At 44.2% G+C, this 18,614-nt stretch overlaps 6 non-coding genes across 6 annotated transcripts; 1 reads left to right on the forward strand and 5 right to left on the reverse strand.

Moving 5' to 3' along the window:
* Positions 1-641: 641 nt before the first annotated feature.
* trnag-ucc (transfer RNA glycine (anticodon UCC)) lies at positions 642-713 on the reverse strand. Its single transcript has one exon. It is a non-coding gene; the product is annotated as a tRNA-Gly (tRNA).
* A 6,315-nt stretch (positions 714-7,028) lies between these two features.
* On the reverse strand, positions 7,029-7,102 carry trnai-aau (transfer RNA isoleucine (anticodon AAU)). The gene has a single exon. It is a non-coding gene; the product is annotated as a tRNA-Ile (tRNA).
* Positions 7,103-7,925: 823 nt separating this feature from the next.
* On the reverse strand, positions 7,926-8,007 carry trnaf-aaa (transfer RNA phenylalanine (anticodon AAA)). Its single transcript has one exon. It is a non-coding gene; the product is annotated as a tRNA-Phe (tRNA).
* Positions 8,008-15,682: 7,675 nt separating this feature from the next.
* Positions 15,683-15,755, reverse strand: trnam-cau (transfer RNA methionine (anticodon CAU)). The gene has a single exon. It is a non-coding gene; the product is annotated as a tRNA-Met (tRNA).
* A 2,031-nt stretch (positions 15,756-17,786) lies between these two features.
* trnah-gug (transfer RNA histidin (anticodon GUG)) lies at positions 17,787-17,858 on the reverse strand. The gene has a single exon. It is a non-coding gene; the product is annotated as a tRNA-His (tRNA).
* A 201-nt stretch (positions 17,859-18,059) lies between these two features.
* Positions 18,060-18,131, forward strand: trnae-uuc (transfer RNA glutamic acid (anticodon UUC)). The gene has a single exon. It is a non-coding gene; the product is annotated as a tRNA-Glu (tRNA).
* Positions 18,132-18,614: the final 483 nt, after the last annotated feature.

Raw genomic sequence — 18,614 nt, forward strand, 5'->3', positions numbered from 1 at the left:
ACATTTTCTAGCAGTGGCTGAACATGGTATAGTAGGCCAACGTCGGTATCGAGCAGTGACAGTAACAGTACTTACTGCGCCCCATAAGAAATCGTTTGTCCCTGTTCAAAAGAGATTGTGCGATGTCCTGCGGCGTTCGTAAAGCAAACCTTTGACAGTTTGAAAAGAGGAATTTATTCTGCTTCCTGTGCGTGCAGTAGTTACAAAGTTGAACGTCTTTACACGATCTGCTGCAGTTTTCAGTGGGCAGGCTTTGTCAGATGGCTTGAAAAAACGCACTGTGTTTCGGCTCGGGAAACATCATGAGCAGTGTCCTGCATGTTTTCTGTGTATAGCTGTCTTTTAACGCATACAGAATTCATTCGAAATCATTGATTTCTCCAATTAACAAGGGTCCCTTTTTGAACCTGCGAGAAGCATTCTTTCAATGTAACAGATTTACTCCGGGGAAAGCCAGCATGACATTGAGAGTAGCTCAAGCTTTCAGCACCCGTATCGGACTGCGTGTATGCAGACACCGCTCAGAATCCCCTGTAAGATTCTCCCTCAATTCCGTTTTTCAGTGCTTTAGCTCTTTCAAAAGGCTTCGCTTTGCTAGTCACAATCCAAGGCTCATGACAGCATTTGAAAACATTCGCCACTGCGTTGGCCGGGAATCGAACCCGGGTCAACTGCTTGGAAGGCAGCTATGCTCACCACTATACCACCAACGCACACCCACAGGAAGCCTGCAGGACACCACCAGAGAATGCTTTTTTTAAATTTTTTTTTTATTAAACAGAATTTACAAATACAAATACAACAAGAGGATCAGAGTCATGTACAAGAGAAAAAAAACGCAGCAGAAAAAAGCATTTAACTACCAGAGGTAATTAAGTAATTATGTGATCAAATTGTATATTTTACACGTATCATATTTTCCTTGCTTTAATATTTCTCAATTATTTATAAACTTTAGTTTCAACATGCATGCGTTTCCTGTAAAAAATAAAACTCAGCACACAGTTTTTCTTTTAACAACATTTCGAGTACCTCTGGCATTCATGAAAAAGACATACACAAAAGCAAATAACTAACTCTAAGACTGTCTAAACTATTGAGTTTTTCAAAGAACCATGAAGAAAGATGTGAAGACGGGGGTTTGAATTTAATCCTTTCTGTAGGGGGTTTAGACTTCTAAGTCACAAGCTGGGGTTTATGGCAGGAAAGGGGGCTTTATTGTTCCTTGCATGCAATAAACTCATCTGTTTTACTTCATCTCGGGATCAAGAACCTTATTTCTTCTGTTACAACAAATTTGGCGTAGTTGGCGGATGCTCCAGAAGGCGCAGAACTTCCCATCGGCAGGAGAGACGGTCAGCGCGCACATAACTAAGAGGTAAGGACTCCTCTTTTATTTAAAAGTCCCGACTCTCTCTGACCGATTGGGAAATCTCTGCTCCCTGCGAGAATCGCCCGAGATGACGGAGTAAACGTGAGTTTCTGAATTCCTCTGGCCTGGGGAAGGCACCGGTGTATGTAATGGGTTGGTTGCTGTAAGCCCAGAATTTGGTCTGGCAGGGGTTCCGCGGTATTGTGTACAGGCGTTCGAAGCTGGTGTATGCCTTAATTGGGCGTGGAGTTTTGAACGGGTTTTGGACCCTTACCGTGAAGTTCAGGACTGGTGTGGGTCTTAATTGCACCCGGAGTTCTGAAGGTCAGAACTGGTTTGGGTCTTAATTGCACCCGGAGTTCTGAGGCTCAGAATCGGTGTGGGCCTTAATTGCGCCCGGGGTTCTAGAGCAAGTGGTGCATTAAATGCACGTAGTTCAGGACTGGTGTGGGTCTTAATTGCACCCGGAGTTCTGAAGGTCAGAACTGGTTTGGGTCTTAATTGCACCCGGAGTTCTGTGGCTCGGGATCGGTGTGGGCCTTAATTGCGCCCGGGGTTCTGGAGCTGAGTGGTGCATTAAATGCACGTATAATCCAGGATTGGTGTGGGCTTTAATTACGCCCGGGGTCCTGAGATTAGCTACGCCTTGATCGTGCACAGATTGGAGTGGCGTGGTTTCTGGCGTGGCGTGGTTTTTTTTTTTGTTTTAAAGGAAACAGGAGTAGAAGAGATATATGTATGTATGTTTTTGGTGTTTTCCTTGTTTGTGAAATACATATACACACGCACGACACTAACATAAACACACCTCATAATAAAGAGCAAAGCATTAAGTAGCAGGATTTAAAGGACGTTGAGACCCGAGAATCGCCCTGATTGAGCTCAGTGCGTAAGTCCACCCCGGGGCAAAAGCAGCGATGCTGGCGTTCTGGGGATGGTGAATTACTGATCAAGAAAGGGGGTTTTCGAGGTCTCGTTTCTTACCTGTGAACAGTGCGGTGTAAGTCCTCTCTAAAGTCTCGGAGAGGCATTTAGATCTGGAGGTAACAGACGCCCTTGGCTGAATGAGTGCAGTAATGCACAGGTTTTTCCAAGTGAAAACATCCCCCTACTGAATGAGCTGTTACCTCACACACGACAAAAGTAAATCTTAATGAGACCGAACATGTGCGCTAACTGATGGTTTGAGAAAGTGGTGGAAGGGTCCGTTTAAATATCGGAAAAGTGTAAGTTGACGGAAAAGAAGGAGAAAAATATGGAAAAAGCTGAGTTTGTCAGAGGGAATTTGGGGGCGAAGACGCCTGTAAAGAAAGCATATATGAGTATTGATTGGCAAAAGCACAAGCATGTAGCTCCCACCCTGGTGCACGGCCGGCACCAGTGGTGGCAGATACATGAGAAAATGTATGTGACTTAAAAGTGTGTTTACGGGGAAAACAAAAACCCGGAAGAAAAGATATTTTACTCGCTACGAAAGAGTATAGAAAAAAAGCTAAAAGAGGCAGTACAGGAGAATGAGAAACTAAAGAAGGAATTAACTCCTGGTCACGCTGCACTGGTTAATGTGCTGCAGCCAGCGACTAAGTTATATCCTGCTCTCCCACAGGGGAACAAACAGGCAGGAAACGAAAATAATTGGGATCAATTCCCTCAGTGGCCATATGGAGAAGGGGGGTCTGATTGGGATAACACTTGGTATGAGTGTGATAAAGACGGATCAGGGTCTCCCCTGTTAGAGGGAGGGCGCCCGCAGATCTGTACTCTCACTCGAAGTGGGAAAGGACTTGATGTAGCAGGGGCTGGCGCCGTTGATGACAGTGCCACTCTAACACTGTCTCGCACCCCGTCGAGGGGGTCTGCAATCGCACCTACCTTCCCTGATTTCCCCCATACGATCAAATCCAAAACCGTAAGATATTGACCGGTGGGCTAAAGTACCGCACCCGAAATTAGAAATGCAGCGAACCTGGAGTGCGCTTCAGGAATTAAAAGGATTCATGTAGAAGTAAAACAAGAATACAGCACATTGTATTACGAAGAGAAAAATATATTCTCGATGTGTATGTGTGTTTTATGAATTTGTGTGCCGGCATGTATGTGTGTAACTGTGAGTTTTGGTATACTAAATGACGGTGTGAGTGTGTTTAGCCAGCGGGACTGGCTAGAGACGTAACTAAAGAGACTTGACGAAAATCAACTTAAGGAGATTGGAAAATATAAGAGAGTCTGAAACGTATAAGTACAGTACAGGTGGACGTAAAAGTAGTTAAACAGTTTTTGTATTATTATAAATTATTATAAATTGTAATTTATACAATTAGTTGCAATAATGGAAACAATTTGGTTTTATTCGAATGTCTCGAAACCAGACATGCTGAAACGGTGTAGGTTTAGAATCGAGACTGAAATTCCCTCCTCCCTTGAAATTCCCTAACAGATAAGGGTACGTAACGGCTCATGCGATGCTCAGTTGCAATTTGTCCCAAAACAAACAAGAACAGCAGCTGAGGGTTTGAGTTTGAACATGCACTGTATTAAAGCAGCTTTTATTTCCATTGATAAATGCTAGATATTCCTACAGAGATTCTCCAGGTGAGTAAGCGATTCCTGTTTCTGTTTCTATTTCTGTTTCATATATATATACAGTATATATATGTTACATGTGTCTCTGCAATAGTATAAATGTGTTATACACTATCAGGGGCTGCTTTTTTGTGCACCTCATCTACAACAAGGGTTTTTTTTTCATTTATGTTTGTGGACCTTCACCATTTGAGGAAGTGAGTTAGATAAGAAAGTTACAGGTATGGTGAGCAATGACTGACAAAGGCACGTACTGCGTATTCCTTACAGAAGTGTAAGCAATTTGTTCTAAAAAACACCGGCTAAAGTCCAACATCGTTAGCAATCTTATTACTTAAACAGAATTAACATCAATAAACTGTAAGGTGCTGGTACATGCGAGTAGATTTGATCTTCTATTAAACAAAAATGCAATTACAGCTCTAAAAAGGTCAACCTAGACTTCTGTAACAGATCTGTTCAGGTCATCGCTGTTTCTCTGACCTTGTGAGTCTTTGGAATTTTAAAAGTGTATTTTGCTTGCCTTTCATGTGGTCTGTGTACAAGTCACTGTGGCGTATGCGGTCCTACACAGCCTTGCTATAGACGTGACGAGCCTCCGCTATGTTGCAATGGAGAACAGGTTCAGTACGGAGCTGCCGAGAAAATTCAGCTGGAAAGCTCGTTGCAGTTAGGAACGATGCAGTTTCACCATAAAATTCCCAGCTTCGTTTATTGTTAATATGAAGGGCATGGATGTAATTTGGTATGTGTGTCCCCGTTTCTTGCATGCATTCAAAGTAAAAAAAAATGTACTTGTTTGAAATTTTGGGGTTGTCCAAAGGCAGTATGTAGCACAAATGTGTGTCAGGGGTGTCGATCACGTTGTTACAATGCGAGCACAGTTTCTCTTTACATTTGTGACTAGAGAGGTTATAAACCTCACATTTCTCACAAAAGACCCTGCGCTCACACTTACTAACACCCGTCGCTGCATTCCGAAAGTGTCTCGCCAAACATTGAGAGCTACGACAAAAGACCTTACAGGCCGGGCAATTCTGAATTTCTGCATCAATTTCGCAACACTGGGGATCTAAACAGGTTTTACAAGCTTTAACACAGGCGTGTGCGTTCTTGTGGCTATACGCCGCATGGTAGTTAGTGCACAAATATGCCGCCCCCACAAAAGCTTTAATATTTAAAACCCCATAAAAATGCTCTTCATGCAGTAGAACAAAAAGTATTTTAGAATTAGGTGGTGTGGGCCCCGTTGTAAAATATTTCCAATCACCCTGGTCGTGGTACAAAATTTTAATGACCACCTTTAAATGTTTTTCAAAAGCGGTAATGTCTGACAAACTCATTTTCTGATTCTCTGAAAAACCCAACTCTTTGTGCATTCGTTTAGCGCCCTGTAACATTTCCCCATTGGTACAACCTTCATTCAACAAACCGTACACACTCCCGGTGAAACACAGATTACCGCCCGTGTAATGTAAGTCGATAAGGTGCGCTTTTTTCTGAGCAATTACCCAGAACGGATTTAAATCTTCGACGGGCAACCCCCTGCATATTCCTAACTATCGTCAACACTAATCGGAGGCTGTCATCGGTGAGAATTTCTGTGTGGCTCTGTAAGAGGTCTGAGATGTGGCTAAAAAAATCAGCAGCATTTAATTCTCCGGGTTGTCTCCTGCGTGAGAACAAGGGTTTGTTAAAACCACCCGCAGTCAAACGCAGCTGTACAAAATCATTCGCCCCGATGTTTGGAGAAAGTTCATCCAATATTCTCTGGACTGCACCATGCACATGTTTAGTCATTTATCCCGGTGGGTCTTCGCCAGTGCACCATGAAATAGCATTATCAGGTAACGAAATCCAGAGGTTAGATCAGCATCTTCTTTAGAAAAAACGTCTAAGAGTCTAGCGGCGTAAACCTGGATCGGTTTTGGAAACACTGAATGTACACTTGCTAAAGCGGCTCTTAGATTCTCTAAACCCCGCTTTTTATCCACCTCATTAGTGCCCACCTTTGATACTAACTGTGCAATATACCGCACTGAGTCTCCCACATCACCAAACACCAAGTCTTTAGGCGTGTTATTATTTCTCTCCGAAGGCTTGACACGTTTGGTTTTGGTCAGTGTCTTAACAGCCGTCTCCGATGCAGTCACCACCTTAGGGTCCGACGTTTCCACCACACTTTTTTCACCGCTCGTCGATACAGCTGCTGTGTGAATAACGCCAATGCTCCATATCTCAAAATCAGAAAACTACACTGTGATAAAAATAAAAGACTTTTCAACACAACAATCAATGAAATCTAAATGGTCAAAATCAGAAAACTATGATAACTATGATAAAAACGCCACATATGTGGCACATCCTTACACAAAGAGCTGCGGGAGAATGGAACAAGTTACCCGGACATGTTGTTACACCGGTTTCCTTTAAGACTGTGGTGGTGCTACTGGTATGGCGGCATGGTTAACGGCATACAGACCCCTGGCACAGACCACTTGTGCCAGGGGTCTGTATGCCGTTCCCAAAATCCACCTGCTGGATTTTGGCAACTTCAGGACGAGTGGGAATTTTCTCCTATCTGTCAATTCTGTTTTGTTTTGGAGACTCTTGGCTGCCTATGTTGAACAGTGCAGCGTGAAGGAAACATTTTCCAAAACTGTGTCAACTCAAAAGTTGTAAGAAAACCTCTCCAGCTGCTTTAACTCTCTTCATTTTTGTCATTTAATGTGACACTCGATGTATAACTGGAGCCTCACATATGCAAATGGTGAGGCTCCAGATCGACACCCAGTTCGACACCACTTTACAGTATATGACAAAAGCATGGCAGACTGTGCCGGACTGGCAGATAACTTCTGCTTATTTTTACCATATTAAACATTGGAAATCCTCCCACTTGCATTTGTGACACTTGATTTTGGCTCCACCTAAGACACTCTTAAATCTTCAAACACTTTTCTCTTCTCCTGCAACACTTTTGTCTGTCGGCACTATGTGGCAGCGTTGCATGACAACCCCTCTCACCATGGAAAGGAAGCTAACAGCTTTGGTAAGAGAGGAGAGAAGGACCTGGCCCGTACGGGGCTCGAACCCATGACCTTGGCGTTATTAGCACCACGCTCTAACCAGCTGAGCTAACCGGCCTCACGGCGGTAATCCTCTCTGTGCTGCAAAAAATCAATCTCAGGGAATTTCTTTTGCCCTCCTTTGAATAGAAAGCCGTGTAATTCAGTGTACGGGCTTTCTCGTGCATTTTCATGGTTCTTGTAACCCAAATCCTACACTGGCCTGAAGTGCCCCACCATTTCACAGCATTTTTCAGCTGATTTAAAATGTACCTAAAGGAGAAGCATTATTGAAGACCATCAATTACCAAAAGCTTTTGTCAAAGGTTTTGGTGGTCATTTTTAATGACCACAGAGCGCTGTGACCTCGGTTTTACATCTCATCCAAAAGACAGCGCCCTTTTACAACACAGCGTCTCCGTCACTTTGCTGGGGCACTGGGACCCGCACAGACCTCAGGCTGAGCGCCCCCCCCATTAACACCGCTTCCAGCTGGAAGCTTTGTTTTTCCCTGTAGCTCACCCTCATCCGGGTACTGACCTGGCTCACACCTGCTTAGCTTTAGTGGGTTTTCAGTTGCGAGTTGCAAGGGGATGCAAGTGATGGAGCCGCTCGCTGCAAAAGCCACTGCATTGGCCGGGAATCAAACCCGAGCCTCCCACACGGCAGGCGAGAATTCTACCACTAAACTACCAATGCTCAGTGCCTGGGCCTTCAAAAAAGACGCTTTTTTGGTGCTCTGTGCAAAACGCGTCGACATCTGCAAAATGCCATTCGCGGACGCTGATGAACTTATTTCCAAGGCAGCGGGTACAAGTGGTTGGGCGTTTTAAAACCACCAGGAACAGCAAAGAGGCGCGCTTCTTTGCTTACGCCGGAACACACCAACTGGAGGCGGACATCGTAGTCGGCAGGATTCGAACCTGCGCGGGGAGACCCCAATGGATTTTTAGTCCATCGCCTTAACCACTCGGCCACGACTACAGCGAGCCCCGCCACCGCTGCGTTCTTGCTACAATCTTACCTGGATCGCGAGGCGCCGGCGGAAGCCTATTTCAAAGTCGTTCTCCGTTTCAAAAAAACATTTCCAAAATACAAGCCTTGCAGACAGACACGCCTCAGAGGACTTAAGGGTGGCTTCATGTCGGAAAGATAAAGTCTCCCCGTCCGGACATGAAAATGCCACTTTGTTACACACAAAAAAAGAATCAACAACAGAGAAATGCCCACAAACATTTGAAAAGCCGCACCACGTCGCACTTGAAATAGCTCTTACATTAGTGGTAGACGCAGGAATCGCCTTTTTATTTACGCTCTTACCAACGCGATGGAAAGCAAAACAAAGCAAAGCAGAGCAAAACAAAACGAACAAACGAAAACCCTCACGTCCCGCACTTGCATATAACGCCGTTACGTGCCCAAGCGGTATTGTACGTCATCCTAGCACTGCACCCCGGGGCGTAAGGTATATGGGAACGAGCACACGCCACGAATCGTCTCGAATCACTCCCTACAGCTGTAAGGCGCCTTGAAGCGTGCACCCCCAACATTCTTCTTTGCGCATCTGTGAAAGGTAAACTCTTGAGCAAACTCTGAACCAGCTCTAAGGAAACTAATCCGATTAGACGTTACTTTGACTCATCTTTTTACGCTCAGTGCTGGATTGCTCAAACTCCAGCTAGGGTTAGGGTTAGCATTCCCACGCTACTTAGACACTTTGTTTACGCTCAGTGCTGGATTTTGGGAACTTCAGGACGAGTGGGAATTTTCTCCTATCTGTCAATTCTGTTTTGTTTTGGAGACTCATGGCTGCCTATGTTGTACAGTGCAGCGTGAAGGAAACATTTTCCAAAACTGTGTCAGCTCAAAAGTTAACACTTAAGCAAGTGTTCTCATAACTTTAGGAGGTTTCGTGAAAATGCTACAGGCGTGCCAAAATCGTTTTTTTTAAATTCAAGGTGACTTTACCGCGGTTTTCATTTTCAGATTGTGAATCAAAAAAGGCATTTAATTAAACACACGATTGCGATTTTAATCAATTACTGTATTGATTGAAAGATACATTCTGTACAGATACAGTACAGTCACATTCTCCTGTCGTCCAGTGGTGTAAAACGAATTAGCAGGTGCTTGAGATAACATCCCACTGAGTGGAATGTTCTCATTTGTTCTCAAGTGTAAAAAGAGGTGATAATTCTTAATAATTCCGTGTCGCATTAACTAACCTCTTCAGTTTATTCCGCCAGACAGTACATTAATATAATTATATCATTATTAAGTTGTTTAGATACGCAATTCCATATTATATTCCCTGTTAATCAAATTCTAAAAGTATGCATTTGTTAGATAACAAGCGAATTCACAGAAAAGGTTAAAATACTATCACTTTTCACAAAGTATATAATCCTAATATGGTCAGAAGGAGCACGTAAAAATGTTTCCCAAATAACAACATGTAAGACTTTGATGCTTAAAATGTTTAGGGAGAAATGGAATACTGGTGTGTATTTTTTTCTTTAAACTACCAAGACCAGCAATATACAGTACAGTTTACATACATTAATATGTTTATATTCCTAAATTAATATCGTTTATGAGCATGTGAAAGGCATGGTGAATCGGAGATTCTCAAGATTTACATTGTATGATTGGAAATGAATGCGTGATCGGATCAACTAAATGCTGTGGTGTTACTTTTTGTCAATGAAAAAATAAACTCTTTTCGTTTACAAAGACGGTTACAAAGAATGTGGACCAGGGTAATACTTTGAGCTTACAGCTTGTCCAAGGTCATTCATTATTAATACTCTTAGTAATATCTTCAGTAAAGACTTTGATGCATAAAATATTCCTGCATAATTAAAATATTTATGATAAAGGTGGTAGGTTGTGTACTTTTGTCCAACAGAACAATCTTGCTTTTATAAAATATACCGCCTTTTTAATGTTTAATGATTAACATGCTGTAATACACTGTTTAAATTTAAAAGTCTAAAGAGTATACACCTTAAATTCTTAATTGAATAAAGATTGTCCCTCAGCAGTGATCAGGATTCAAAACTGACGTTTTCTGGTGACAGCTCAAATGCTGTACAGGAGAGGTTAACCTTTATTAGCTCCACCTGGCGATTTTACAAGGTGATTCCGGATACTATTAACATAATCTAATTTGCGTCCGGTATGATGCGGTATACTGCGACACTCCCACCGTGTTATACCGCAGCATACCCCGCTTGTTTTGAATGGCTGCATATGTATATAGACTCTATATATACATTTGGTGCATGCCACAATTTTGGATGGTGGTGGAGGAATAGGGATTTTCTCAACACGGCAGGGACTCCAGTTAAGAATGCTGGGTTTATCTCTGAACTATTAGAAGCTTTGCAGCTACTGACTGAAGTAGCTGTGGTGATGTGTAAATCACATAATAAAGAAATGTTTCCAGTAACTCGAGGGAACAACTTTGCAGATGCAACTGTCAGGTGAGCAATACTTGTAGAACAGTAGTCTGAGACCTCTGTGAAGCAGAGAAATGGACATGGTTAGAAAAGATTATGGGGCTGCAGGATGATGGGGTGTGGAGCTGACAGCACACCAGACGCCCTGCATGCCCTCACAGCCTAATGCCCTTTATAGCCCGACAAATGCACTCTGTTGGACACCCAGGTGGGAGTCAAATGGTGTGCCGGTTACCCAAAACTGGGTGAGAACCGGGTTTGAAGCAGTAACCACTTATGTGGTATCTGGATGTAATGTTTATCAAAGTAACTCAACTCAGTTCAGGTGCGGGTGCAACAGCTCAAAAGGCCTGCTCCTGAGGAACCTTTCAAACCGGGGAAATTGAAAATTGTAAAGGGAAACCTGGGCTCTTATAATCTGTTTTCCCAGTGGGTTGCTGCCACTGCCTCTGTGTCTACCAAACACTTGATAACAGAGATAAGCCCTCGGTGGGCACTGCCCTGCCCCTTGTATTATGATCAAGGAACACACTTCACGGGGAAGGTGTGTCAGGCTGTGGCTGCATTGTTCGGAGTGAGATGGACTGAGATCATCCTCAGTCTGCTGGAACAGTGGAATGAAGGAACAGATCTCTGAAAGATTGACTAGACATCAGACTGAAGGAACGCCATGGGATGCGGGCTGGATCAAACAGAACTGTGTAACAGCCTGTTTGATATCATCACGGGCCAATCAATGAAACTTCCTGGAGGGACGAATTTAGCTGGACGAATGGATTGTTGAATTTGCTAATTCCCTATTGTAGTATTGTAGGTTGCTAGGACTTAGCAAAGCACATCTATGATGAAGAAAAATATATATCATAATTATAATCCAGATGATTGGGGCATTGGTGCATGGCTACAGTCTGTGCTAGGAACATGGAGAGGGTCTCTGGTTCAATACATATTTGTGGGTCTAGTATTATTCGTTATGATCATATCGTTAATATCCTGTTTGAAAAACATGTGGACTAAAGCTGCTGCTTCTGTGCTAATTGTACGCCCTGAAGGGATCATGAAGGTCAAAAAATGATTTCATGGGAAAGGTTCTCTTATCTAGTGGCAGAACCTGATGGGTAGAACAATATAGCTTTAAGGGGGGTTACCCTTGGGAGTGATTCCCCTAGATGCAAATGATTATTGTGGTTTGTTTGTTCATAATAAGATGTTTTGCAGGAACGGAACAAAGAGAAATTTTACAACTTCAGCTAGAATTGTTCTACAAAACGTCACAGCTGAGGCAGGGGAACAATGTGTAGATTTTTCTAAGAGTTATTACCCAGTTGTTGACCAATCTGTTGACCAATGTTGACCAAAAAAGCCTAGGATTATGCTGGGCTCCAGCCCACAGGGATTTACCTGTGCTGTAAGAACTAATGAGTGAATAAGGAGACTGGATTCTGGTGAAAGACTTCAGGAAAAAGAAATGGTGTTCACTCAGGTGGAGGGGGCTGTACCAGGTGCTGCTGACCACTGCCACTGCTGTGAAGGTCACAGAAATGGTGCCCTGGATTCATGCTTCCCACTGTAAAAAGGTCACAAACGAACTGAACAAAGCGCAGGAGTGATGTCTCCACAAGGACAGATGGGGATAACCTGCTTGGGACTGATGTGCACAGCCTTTTTCCTTTTTATGTAGAAGCCTGTCACCACCCCAAAAGAGGAAGAATCTAAACACGAAGCCTCTTTGTATACAAACTGGCTGAATGAAACTGATAATGAGGGGGATATGAGTAATTTGTGGTATAAATTGATAAATCATACTGTAAAGTTAAAGAAATTTAATGCATCTTGTTATATATGTGCTTTAATGCCTCATTCTACAGCCTCACCCATGCGACTTTTTATGAAATGTACTCTTTTATTAATATCATGTTAGAAGGCTTAGACGCTATCAAACAAGAATTAAGGGGAGTTAGATTAATGGCACTTCAGAACAGGTTCGTGCTGGACCTTCAAAATGCAGCATCTGGAGGAGTCTATGCTTTAGTAGGAGACTCCTGTTGTACATATATTCCAGCTAATGACTATGATTACGGAAATCTTACACTCGCTATTCAGCATTTAAAAGAACTAAAAGACAAGGTGAATAAAGAGAGAGGCATAAAAGATACACCGGCTTTTCTCTCCTGGTTAGAATCACTGTTTGGGCCAGGGGGAATGTTTTTCTTTTAAGTTACTAACACCGATTATAGGGGCTGTGATACTTGTCTTCCTGTTTTTATGTTGCTGTATGACATGTATTATTCCAATGCTTCGAAATATGGAAATATGGTACCTAGGGGGATAAACTGTTCATCCTTCCAGTCTGGAGAATTGGCAGCTGTCTGTCGTCAGTAAGTGATCCTTAAAAAATTAATAGTTCCATGACAGTGTGCATCACCAGAAAATCAATTTCAATGCATTAAAACTCTTGTTATCCTTCTGATCATTGAAGTGTCATTGCCCCAGCACTGTATACTCTTACTTTTGACGCCTGTCTGAAGTTGGATCCATTTCTAAGAATGGTGACTCACATATCCTCATGCTCAACTTTGGCTCAACCACACAAACTATGAAGTTAATCATCTGCTTTTGCTCCAAGATTTATGTTACTAGGCTCTCTCCTGGGGATCCTCGTGTTCAAACTTTGCCCTTATTGTGGATGATCCATGACAGAATTCAGGGAATTCAGAATTCTGATACCTCAGCTCAGATTCTGACTGGGCAGACTGTCATTGCCTGGTGTGAATGTGTGCATATCTGTTTTTGTGCATGTTCTGTGGCCTGTTGTACAGTACATCACAAATGAAAGGGAAATGGAAAACTAAAATAAGACTCAAGTGTTTTATCTTTCATTAACAGTGTTTCATTAGTATCTGTGCTAGATCCTGTCATCCACTGCTTACCACGACAGGCTCTAGCACAGGATAGCAGCTAATACATTTAACAATCTCACTGCACAATGTTGTATATTCAAGGGCTGATCTTCTGTACTTTTTCTTTCACTTTTCATTTCCTAGAAACTCAGTCCTGCCAGGAATAATCTGAGAACAAAATCAATCTGAGTGAAAATCTAAGCAGAGGAAGATTGTTTTACAGAGTTAACAAGGTCTAATTCAAGGTCATCAGCACTAACAACATTCTCTCTGGAGACAGGCGATAAGAAAATTGAAAGTGTGTATTGTTACATAACAGCAGAGACTATGAGTTATGCTATCATGAGAGTGGTGATGGATTTTTTTCATTGCTTAGTTTTGCAGGTTCTGTACATTTGAACATTCAAAGTGACTAAAGTAAAGGAGTTTTCCCTTTTTACCACATAATTCCCAAAGATCAACACTAATAGAAAGCCTAATTCCAGCCAAGATTCAATTACTGTCTCTCAGGCATCCCAGCAGTGGATTTCATGACTTCAGACAGCCATCTTTATCAGTGGAGAACTCAATGCTCTGAGGTTTACTGGCAGAGTCTCACACTGGGTAATATGTTGGTAAATAATGTCCTATGGAATTCTACTATTGATAAATTCTACTATGGAACTGCGATGTGTCCTGAAAAAATCTTCTATGATAGTGGTACAGTCCATCACACCCCACCTACAGCCTTTAAAAGAGAAAAAAATATTCTGATATTATGGTGGAAAAAGAGCCCTGGAATCTTTGTAGAAGGACCAAAGACGGAAAGAACGGGCAGTGTAACCATGGCGAAGAGAAGGGAAATATTGGAGAGAGCTTTTTTCATACACTTTTTATCATTGTTTTTCCAGCCCAACAATGATCAACAAATATGGGCAGGCGTCCTGTGCCAAATCCAATCTACCTTTCTTCCAAGCATACAGGAATGTCAGTGAATTAAATATTGACATATGAAAATACCCAAAAATATGCAATCACACATATGCAGTTTGAGCAAACATAAGACAATACCCAAGTACCACAAACTACCAGGCATCATTAGCAGTTCAGGTGGGGAGCTGTGTCAGCATGCGTAGGCTGCAAAGGAACAAGTAATAGGTCTATTCCATGCTTAAAAGAGAAGAAAGAAAACACAACATTTCAGCCGTGGAGCCCTCACACCTGAAGAAGGCTCCACGGCCGAAACGTTGTGTTTTCTTTCTTCTCTTTTCATCTAGTGTCATTAGCCAGTTCCTGTCAAAATAAAATAGAAATGGATAACATTCTAGAGAGAGTTTGAAATACCAAGGTACAATTTAAACCATATTTCTTCCACTACAACCACAATATTTTGGAGAGATCGCTGAGCCTAACTGTTCTGGCATGCCCGTTAGCCTCCGTCCTGCTTCAGCAATGAATGCAACGGGGCACATTCTGAGGGAGATGCGGTCAATCAGGTTGCAGGAAAACCACGCTATGCTTTTTTTTGAGATCCTGAAAAGGACAGAGGGGCCATGTATATGTGTGCAGCTGGATATGTAATTGCAGGTGGCGTAGCAAATTCTGCTGAAGCCCCACTGCCTGGTGTGGACGGTAGCTGTGCATGTTGCAGCAGAATTGTGCATGTGAGATCAAGGGGGCATGTCATGTGTTTGAGCACTTCACTCCCTTCCGGAAGCACGTGATTCCCTGAGTCCAAAAAATTTGTAAGTTCTTTGGATGACCTGTGGACCGATCTTTCACGATGAAGAATTCCTTAAGAAGAATAGATCTCGGCCCACCATCCCAATGCCTCCATCTCAAAACAGCAACCTCCCACTGCCCTTAGTCTGCAAGGCAGTCCTTTCAAGTGCGATGATGACGCCGGGACCTTCGTTGCCTATTGTACGAGCTGAACTTTTGTGCTCATCAATTCAACGCTCTTTCCATCAACTCATCTTGTCTTTTGACGCTTCGTGTTTTGTGCTCCTTTGACTATCGGCATATCGGGTGACTGCAAACACTGAAGTTCTTGCTTACGGAGTGTGGAATAGTGTTTTCAAGTGATCGCTGTTCTGTCATGTTGACGCCGAGTGAATCTTTCTTTGGCAACATGGGCAGGCTGACAGCAGCGCGAGCGAAAGTAATGGCAAATTTCTTGACTTATTTCTGAATGTGAATGTTCTTTAGAAAAGGGATGCGGCGTTGCTTCTCCCCCCTGTAAAGGTCACGCATTCCAGACGTGGTTATGAGCGAACAGTTGCCGCAAGTGTTTGAAAAGAGCAAGAGAGGAAGCAGCCCTGCCCCGTGTGAGGATCAAACTCAGGACCTTCAGATGATGAGACTGACGCGCTACCAACTACGCCAACGAGGCCAGCTGCAGTACTCAGCCGGAAAGTTTGCCTCATGCATTTGCCTTTTGATCTCACCGATACTTTTTTGGTCTGTTTCTGTTGCGAGTCTGTTTTTCAGATCTCACCTAGCACAAGTCTCTCTGGCTGAAGTGGCCTCTCTGCTTCAGCATCGTGCCCTCACTCAGCCATTAAAAACGTCACTCGGACTTCTGACATGCTGACATGAAATGTCAAGAGAGAGTGGCGGAGACGCTTAAGGCAGAGAGAAGATGAAGAGGGGGCGTGGCTGCGAAATGATTGACAGCTGCATGACGCTCTCCATGCAAGGCGTGACCACAGGCTAAAGGACACCTTTCGGCACATCAAGCTCTAAGCACACACCTGGAGGACGTGGGAAATGATCCCGCTACCTCTCGCATGCAAAGCGAGCGCTGTACCATGCAAGCTAACCCCCCTCGCTGGGGCTCATGCCTCGGTGTCGCCTAGTGCCGCTTGTTCCCCTCTTACCGGGTGCAGTTCACTGCCCTTCGTCTGCAAGGCAGTCGTGTAATTGCGGCTTTCTTGACTTATTGATGAAGGTCTGACTGGACGAGCGAATGACGCCTCTCCCCCGTCCTCAAGCTCGCTGACAGAATAAAATGGAAAGTGCTGCCGTGGCTCATTGGTTTAGGGGTATGATTCTCACTTAGGGTGTGGGAGGTCCTGGGTTCAACTTGCGGATGAGCCCTTGTGTGTTCTTTTTGTCCTCGTCCACAAGACTGGGAACTGATATCCACATCACCTTGCAGCATCTGCTTATGGCAAATGATGGAATGTGACTAATGACTGAACGAGCCTGGTGAATACTCATCACGTGGCACAATGAGAGCGTGCAGTCAGCTGTCCAAGGCAGCAACCTCATTGCTCGTTCAAAAGAACACGTACTGAAAACTCATCACCACTATGTCGTAAATGAGCACCGCGATCGCTTGTTGTCATGCGTCCTTACTTGGGAAATGCAGAAGCAAAAACTGCCCTCTCTCAGTCACCGAAACGTGTGCGGCTCGCCTTGCACTCTCTGCGCCTCGCATATTTATGGAGCTGTCTGCTCTTCTTTCTGTTGAAGTACGCAAGTTACGGGGCGTACTGCAGACTATGATGTGCTCAATGACAGCTTTCAAGATTTGAAAACTATGAGCTTGATGGCTCAAGTCGAACGAATGTGGTTGTTACGCAATTGATGATCAAACACACGTATTCTAACGATTCGTGAGAGTATGTTCTAAAGGTCCCTGGCTCGATCCCGGGTTTCGGCATTTTGTTTCATCGCGCCCTTTGTTCCTATCTCCAGCGCCCTCTGCCTAAAGTGACGCGTCCCTTTCTCAGCCCGAAACGCAAGCGAGACACCAGCAGCAGTCCCTACAGGTTTCCGTAGTGTAGCGGCTATCACGTTCGCCTAACACGCGAAAGGTCCCCGGTTCGAGACTGGGTGCAAACAGCCTCTTCTTGCACGCTCCTGCACTTCACAGAGGTCTTGAACCACCAGTCATTTGTTCCCAATGTATTTCCGGTGCCTTCATGCACTCTTGTACCAAACGCACGTTCCTTCTGTATGCGGAGCCGATCATTTGCAATTGGGCTGTGCCGACAGATCAGGACGAGCTCTGTCGGCTCAATAGCAGCGCAGGACCTGCAAGAACAACAGAAAGATTAGCATCCAGCGGGGGCTTCTTAGTGAGCCTAAGATCTCATCAAGAATCGGCTCCAGCAACAGGGCTGGGCGCATTGTTCCATTCTCCGACCACTCTTGGTGTAAACAAGTCCCTCCTGGTCTCTGCTTGAATTGCACTTTCCTACGTTTGCTTTGGTGTAACTGGCTTCCCCTGCATGGGCGAATGTGAAGAAGATCCTTAGTAAGTCATTGAAGAAACCCGAGAAGAGGTCGGAGTGGTCTCTGTCGTTCATCAACGATCCAGTCAGGCAGTACTCCTCTGTAATGTGCCGTTCGTTCACATCGATTGGCTTTTTTTTGCCTTCATTCGTGCAAGTAGTAAAAGCAGACGCCCCTATTCTGCCGTGACCCGGATTCGAACCGGGGTTGTTGCGGCCACAACGCAAAGTACTGACCACTATACGATCACGGCGAGTTACCGATACACACGTGGCAGGGCGGAAAAGGCTGTGCTCTCTTCGTGTGACATAATTCGGGAAAGTCCTGACGTTGCATTTCAACTGAGCCCCAGTATACATCGACCCTTCGACACTCTGAGTGACAACTCTCTTGCGTGTTTTCTCATATTTATGTAGTTTGCTTGCATGATGCCCGGAACAGCAGGGTTGTGCACTCCCATATGGTCTAGCGGTTAGGATTCCTGGTTTTCACCCAGGCGGCCCGGGTTCGACTCCCGGTATGGGAACGTGTCAATTTTGCCTCCTGCTTTCCAAAAGATCAGCACTGTGTACGAAGGAGCCGCATTAAAACTACTCAACGTGCAAAACGTGCGAGAAGAGGGGGCGCTTGTTTCCAGCCGAAACTTCTCGCGTGTGAGACGAGCTGACCATCGCTGCAGGAGGTGGGAGGGTCACTCTGGTAGACAGGGCTGACCTTCGGCAATAGGATTTATACTCTCCAAGATGATATTTGCACTTTCTGGAGAGGCGATTTTCTCCACTTCAGTAGCCCGATTTCGTCGATTGCGTGGAGAGGGCTGTAGAATGTGGCGCCGTCTTTCCTGCTCCGTCCATGACAGGCGTGCTGGTCTCTGGAGAGAGAGCACGGTCCATCAGCGCACCCCAATAAAGGCACTGGAAGCAGCTGAATCGCATTGGCGAAGCTCAGCGCTGGGCCGCTGGGCACATCTGACCACAGTTTCCGTAGTGTAGTGGTTATCACGTTCGCC

The sequence above is a fragment of the Lepisosteus platostomus genome, unplaced genomic scaffold (assembly GCF_059453375.1).
Source record: "Lepisosteus platostomus isolate fLepPlt1 unplaced genomic scaffold, fLepPlt1.hap1 Scaffold_42_H1, whole genome shotgun sequence".
NCBI lineage: Eukaryota > Metazoa > Chordata > Actinopteri > Semionotiformes > Lepisosteidae > Lepisosteus > Lepisosteus platostomus.